At 43.6% G+C, this 7,170-nt stretch overlaps 1 non-coding gene across 1 annotated transcript; it reads right to left on the bottom strand.

The window, feature by feature from the left end:
• Positions 1-5,686: 5,686 nt before the first annotated feature.
• LOC123461351 lies at positions 5,687-5,774 on the bottom strand. Its single transcript, XR_006637637.1, has one exon. It is a non-coding gene; the product is annotated as a U11 spliceosomal RNA (small nuclear RNA).
• Positions 5,775-7,170: the final 1,396 nt, after the last annotated feature.

The following is a 7,170-nucleotide window of genomic DNA, read 5'->3' as shown; positions in this document are numbered from 1 at the left end:
AACAAAAAAAATTAATAATAATAATAATAATAATAACTTAAAAATTAAAAATCGCTGGTGCTCAGTCATTCCAACCCAAAATGGCAACTTGGGGCTCAGTGAGAGACTGTCTCAAGGAACCAAAGCCCAGCATTCTCCTTTGGCCTCTCTCTGTACACATGAGACATGTGCTTCTGTGCACATGCACACACTACACTACACACACCACACCACACATACAAACATATCACACATAAACAAAGAAAATTAAAAATGGGGGCTGGAGAGATGGCTTAGCGGTTAAGGTGCTTGCCTGCAAAGCCTAAGCACCCAGGTTCGGTTCCCCAGTACCCATGTAAACCAGATACGCAAGGTGGCACATGCATCTAGAGTTCATTTGCAGTGACTAGAGGCCCTGGCATGCCCATTCTCTTTCTCTCTTTATCTGCCTCTTTCTCTCTCTCTTTCTCTTTTAAAAAAAATAAATTAAATAAGTTTAAAAAGCAAAGGAAAAGAGAAGAAAATGATACCAAAAGTAGTACTGATCTACTGATCTCCTAGAGTTGCTACAAGGATTAAGAGAAGCTTCCTTTTTTTTTTTTTTTTTTTCTCTTTTTTTTGGTTTTTCAAGGTAGGGTTTCACTCTAGCTCAGGCTGACTTGGATTATGTAATCTCAGAGTGGCCTTGAACTCATTGAATTTGCAGCGATCCTCCTACCTCTGCCTACCAAGTGCTGAGATTAAAGGCATGTACCACCATGCCAGGCTTAAGAGAAGCCTTTTCAGCTGGACGTGGTGGCACACGCCTTTAATCCCAGCACTCAGGAGGCAGAGGTAGGAGGATCGCCATGAGCTCAAGGCCACCCTGAGATGGCAGAGTTAATTCCAGGTCAGCCTGGACCACAGTGAGACCCTACCTCGAAAAACCACAAAAAAAAAAAAAAAAGAGAGAGAGAGAGAGAGAGAGAGAGAGAAAAAAAAGCCTTTTCAATAGGCCCTGTTGTATTATGTGTTCAAAAGTGTTAATCTTAAAGACGGGCGTGGTGGCGCACACCTTTAATCCCAGCACTAGGGAGGCAGAGGTAGGAGGATCGCTGAGAGTTCGAGGCCACTCTGAGACTACAGAGTGAATTCTTGGTCAGCTTATCTAGACTGAGACCCTACCTCAACACCCCCTTCCCCCCCAAAAAAGCCAGATAACAGACTGGGTAATCACAAAGACTTAATTTATTTCCTTTCTTTTTTTTTAGTGGGGGGCTAGGCTTGCATGTAGCCCAGGCTGGCTTCAAATTTGCTCTGTAGCTAAGGATGATCTTGAATTCCTGATCTTCCTGACTCCACCTTCCAAGGGCTGTGCCACCATGCTAAGATTAACACTTTTTTTGTTGTTGTTGTTTTGTTTTGTTTTTTGAGGTAGGGTCTCACTCTAGCTCAGGCTGACCTGGAATTCACTATGGAGTCCCAGGGTGGCCTCGAACTCAAAGCGATCCTCCTACCTCTGCCTCCTAAGTGCTGGAATTAAAGGCATTATCTGTTTTATACAACTTTCTTCATTAAATTCCTTAACCACTTACTCATGTACATTTATTGACTTACTCACACATGTATTTATTCAACCAGCACTCATTGAGGCTCCCTGGAACCAGGTCCAGGGTAGATTCCCCACCAAGACATTCACTCTGATGAGATAGTGAGCTAAAGTTCAAATAACATGTAGGAGTGGGGAGATGAATCAGTCCAAAAAGCACTTGCCACCAAACATGAGTACCTGAGACTGAAGTCCTAGTACCCACTGGGTATGGTGGCACACATCTATAATCCCAGCACTTGGCAGAGACAAGAAAATCCCCAAGGCAGCCTGGCTTGCTCTAGACTAGCTGAATATGTCATCTCTGTGTTCAGTGAGAGATTCAAGTGCAAAGCAATTAGGGAAGACACCCAATGTTGACCTTCAGGCCCCACACATGCCTGCACATACACTGCACACACATACTGGAGCCCTCTCACCCACAGAAACACACACGCATGCTCACATGCATGCAAAAAAACCACCCTAACATGTTTCAAAGACATAAGGATACTTTTGTTTTTATACATTCACTGTTATTGCCTCCTTTATTCTTATAAAAAAATTTAAAAAGCAAGCAGGTCAGGAACCTCAAACCCTATTTGCAGTTGAGTCTACTGAGGCTTAGAGAGAGAATAGTGATATGCTTTGGCCACACAGCCAGTCCAAGCCATTCTCTTCCACATGTTGCTAAGGTCTGGTTTGTTTTGTTTTATTTTTTGTTTTGTGGCCAGTTGTGCCAAGAAAATCATGTCACCAAAGAACACATCTTTCCTACTGAGATGTCTTTGATCAGCAAAAAGCTCCTCAGGCCTCATCAGCCCCAGGTCTCATCTGGACCCTTGCAGTCCTCAGCTGAGCAGTTAGAATACATCGACCTGAAATGTCACTTTTGGAATATGACTCCATGTCTGCAATCACTCAAAGGTACACCAATGTTTCCTGGGTATGGGAAGTATCAGGGGAAAGCTAAGGGAATGGCAGCTCCGTCTGATAAAGGGTCAGGTGTTTCAGCTTCCCACTGTCACTGAAATAGATACAGGTATACTAACCCAACATCCATAGCATGTACACAAACACACATAGTCACACACAAGCACAAATGCATTTCCTTCACAGACACTGTTGGCAAGGCATTTACAGATGCCAACCTATTTACTCAAGCAAAATTCAATGCCATTATCCCCACAGCTCCACATAGATATTCTCATAAATATCTATTCATGATACAGATGCATTTACACATAGTCATAGCACCATACACATTCATATGTTCCAATCACATTCGATAACTATATTAAGCACTCACCTACCAAGTGCTAAAGTACCTCACTCCATGTAATTTATATTACAGAGGAGGAAAGAAAATAAAAAATAGCCAGGCATTGTGGCACACGCCTTTAATCCCAGCACTTGGGAGGCAGTGGTAGGAGGATCACTGTGAGTTCAAGGCCAATTTGAGACTATAATGTGAGTTCTAGCTCAGAGTCAGCTAGAGTGAGACCATACCTCGAAAAAACACAAAAATAAAAGTAAAAGTAGGGGGCTTGAGGAATGGTGTGGCAGTTAAACCACTTGCCTGAAAAGCCAAAGGACTCAGGTTTGATTCCCCAGAACCCACGAAAACCAGATGCACAAGGTGACACATGCATCTGGAGTTTGTTTGCAATGGCTGAAGGCTCTGGTACACCCATTCTCTCTCTCTCTCTCTCTCTCTGACTCTTTTCTCTCTCTCTCTCTCCCTCTTTTTTTTTTTCTCTCTCTCAAAGAAATAAAAATTAAAGCCTAGGTAAATGTGCTGGGCCTGTCACAGGCCTGTCAGCGTAGCTACCCTGGAGTCTGAGGCAGAAGGATAGCAAGCACAAGGCCAGGCTGGGCAATTTAGTGACACCTTGTCTCAACATAAAAAGTACAGAGCTTTTTAATAGGAGGAAAAATTATGACATCAAAATAAAATAGAGACTAATTGAGGGGGGAAGAGATATGATGGAAGGTGGATTTGTGAGGGGAAATGTGGAGGTGGGCAGGGAATTATTGTGGTTTATTGTATATAATTATGGAAGTTGTCAATTAAAACATTAAAAATAAAGTTAAAAGTACAAAAAAGGCTAGAATATAGTTCAGTAGTAGAGAACTAATCTACCATGAACAAAACCTTTGGATCAATCCCTAGTACAGTGACATAGAGTGTGTGTGTGTGTGTGTGTGTGTGTGTGTGTGTGTGTGCGTGTGTATGTGTGTGTGTGTTAAAATAAAATAAAAAGTGGCGGAAGGGATGGCTTAGTGGTGAAGGCGTTTGTCTGCAAATCCAAAGGACCCAGGTTCGATTCCCCAGGACCCACGTAAGCCAGATGCACAAGGTGGCACATGCATCTCGAGTTTGTTTGCAGTGGCTAGAGGCCCTGGTGCACTCACTCTCGCTCACTCGCTCTCTCTCTCTCTCTCTCTTTCTCTGACAAATAAATAAATAAAAATAAAATATTTTTAGAAAAGAAAAGATATGTAATATTGTCAGACAGGAATAAATACTCTGGAAAATATGAAACAAGGAATAAATGCTCTGTAGAAGGATAAGGCAGGAGAGAAGCATGACATGAGAGAAAGAGGAGATTATTTCAGAACAAGTGATCAGAAAAACGCTCTCATGACAGAAACTTGAAGTAAGTCATGTGAAGCTTGTGGAGAGGCCTTCCAAGCTGAAGGAACAGCGAGGACAAAGCCCCTGAAGTGTGAACAAGACTGAGGTCATGAAACAGCAAGAACACCAGGTGGTGGGAGCCCTGGGAGGAGAAGGCAAGTGGAGAGAGTGAGGCTGGGGAGATGCTGCTGCTGGAGGCCTCGCGGCCCGGCATAAGTTCTGGTTTTCATTTGTGTATTTTACTTGCTTGCTTTCAAGATAGGGGCTCATGTATCCCAGGCCAGGCTTAACCTTACTATGTAGCCAAGGATGACCTTAAACTTTGGATCTTCCTGCCTCCACCTCCCAAGTGCTGGGATTATAGGTATGCACCACCACTCCTGGATTATGCAGTGCTGGGGATGAACCCGGAGCTTCGTGCATGCTAGGCAACACTCTGCCAGCTGCGCCGCACCACCAGCCCAGGAGTTTGGAGTTTTACCTTGAGTATCATGGGAACCCCTGGAGGGCCCTGAGCAGGGAAGTCATATGCTATGATTTGTGGGAGTTGTTTCGTCGTTGTTGTTGTTGTTTGGGGTTTTTGTTGTTGCTATTATTTTTGGAGGCAAGCCCAAAAGAACTGGCTGTAATTTTATGTGAGGGGGAGAGAATTGGTGCACCAAGGCCTCCAGCCTCTGCAATTGAACTCCAGGTGCATGTACCCCTTGTGTGCATGTGAGGTATTGCATGCTTGCATCATTGTGTGTCTTACATGGAACCTGGAGGGTCAAACATGAGTCCTTAGGCTTCACAAGCAAGCACCTTAACCACTAAGTCATCTCTGCAGCCCTGATTTTTTGCTTGTTTGTTTATTCAAGGTATGATCTCACTCTAGGCCAGGCTGACCTGGAATTCACTATGTAGTCTCAGGGTGGCCTTGAACTCACGGTGATCCTCTTACCTCTGCCTCTCAAGTGCTGGGATTAAAGGCATTTGTTACCACCCCCAGCAATGTTCCTCCTTTTTTAAATTTACAAAGTAAGGCACCAGGACCAACAATCACTAGCTCCCCATGTACCAAAAAATTATGCTTCTGAAATCTTATTTTAAATATTTTTTTTATTTATTTATTTATTTATTTATTTATTTATTTATTTATTTGCGAGAGAGAGAGAGAGAGAGAGAGAGAGAGAGAGAGAGAGAGAGATAATGGGTGCCCCATGACCTCTAGCCACTGCAGACAAACGCTAGACACATGTTGCACCTTGTACATCTGGCTACTGTGGGTACTGAGGGATCAAACCTGGTCCTTTGGCTTTGCAGGCAAGTGCCTTAACTGCTAAGCCATCTCCCCAGCCCCCCAAAATCTCTCCTTTTTCTTTTTGGTTTTTCAAGGTAGGGTCTCACTCTAGCTCAGGCTGACCTGGAATTCACTATGTAGTCTCAGGGTGGCCTCGAACTCACAGTGATCCTCTTACCTCTGCCTCCCGAGTGCTGGGATTAAAGGCATGCGCCACCATGCCCGGCTCCCCTGAAATCTCTTGATGTCAATTCCGCACACAGAGCAACTGAACTGCCCTATGTGTGCCACTCTTGATGGAAGTCCTTTTTTCCTAATTTTCTTTTAAAAGCTCACTTATGCTACTGTGTGCAGAACAGGCTAAAGGGGAAAGAGAAGAATGCAAGGCCAGTAGGCTACTCCAAGTCCAGGGTAGTGCCCCACACTGCCTTCACTGGGGTGGCAGTTGGTAACAAGGTCAGCTTCTAGACACAGTTTGGAAGTAGCACTGACTTAATTGTTGATAGGTTAGTTAAAAGATACAGGAAAAAGAGGACAAATAGAATAACTCCAGCAACTGAGTGAAGCTGGTCTTTTTCAGAATCAGGAGCACTGAGGAAGGAGATTGTCTGAAGAAGGAGAGAAGAAAAGTTGGTGGAACCAGGCACGGTGGCACATGCCTTTAATCCCAGCACTCAGGAGGCAAAGGTAGAAGGATCACTGTGAGTTTGAGGCCAGCCTGGGACTACTGAATGAGTTCCAGGTCAGCCTGAGCTAAAGTGAAACCCTACCTCCAGGGGAAAGGTTGGTGGGGGAGGGGTACGCCAACTTCATCTTCCAGGTAAGAGGGCATTGGTAGCTGGATATAGACATCAGGAGCTGGTGGCTACATTTGCAGATCTCTGAGCCAGCATTCAGCACTGACACATGCCAATTACATCCACTTACAGAAGTCTAGTTGCACCACAAACAATGCCCCGAGGCAGAAATCTAAGAGAAATGGACAGGCATGCTGATATAAAGTATTTAAACTTGAGGATGACAAGATACACCTTCAAATTCAAAGGCAAATAACAAACCTGGAAAAAATTTACCATGTTGATGACATAGCAAAATTGGGTTAAAAAAAAAGAAGTATAACAAAAATTTAAAAGAAGCCGTGGTGGTGCACGCCTTTAATCTCAGCACTGGGGAGGCAGAGGTAGGAGAATCGCTGTGAGTTTGAGGCCACCCTGAAATTTTGTAGTAAATTCCAGGTCAGCCTGGGCTAGAGTGAGACCTTACCTTGAAAAACAAAAAGAATTAAGAAGAATATTTTTTTTTTAATTTTTGTTCATTTTTATTTATTTATTTGAGAGTAACAGCGAAGGAAAGAGGCAGATAGAGAGAGAGAGAATGGACATGCCAGGGCTTCCAGCCACTGCAAACAAACTCCAGATGCATGCGCCCCCTTATGCATCTGGCTAACGTGGGACCTGGAGAACTGAGCCTCGAACCAGGGTCCTTAGGCTTCACAGGCAAGTGCTTAACCACCAAGCCATCTCTTCAGCCCAAAAAAAGAATATTCTTGATGTATAAAGTGTTAATATAGAAGTAAAAAGACCTTAAGAAAATACAGGTTAAATAAATGAAGAGACATCTCATAAAGAAAAAAAAAAAACCATGAACGATAACTGACATATGAGAAAACCCTCGGCTTTACTTATAACCTCAGGAAGAAAAATAGAA

The sequence above is a fragment of the Jaculus jaculus genome, chromosome 5 (genome assembly GCF_020740685.1).
Source record: "Jaculus jaculus isolate mJacJac1 chromosome 5, mJacJac1.mat.Y.cur, whole genome shotgun sequence".
Classification (NCBI taxonomy): domain Eukaryota; kingdom Metazoa; phylum Chordata; class Mammalia; order Rodentia; family Dipodidae; genus Jaculus; species Jaculus jaculus.
Note: the sequence above shows the minus strand (reverse complement) of the source record. Positions and strands in the feature narration are given on the sequence as shown.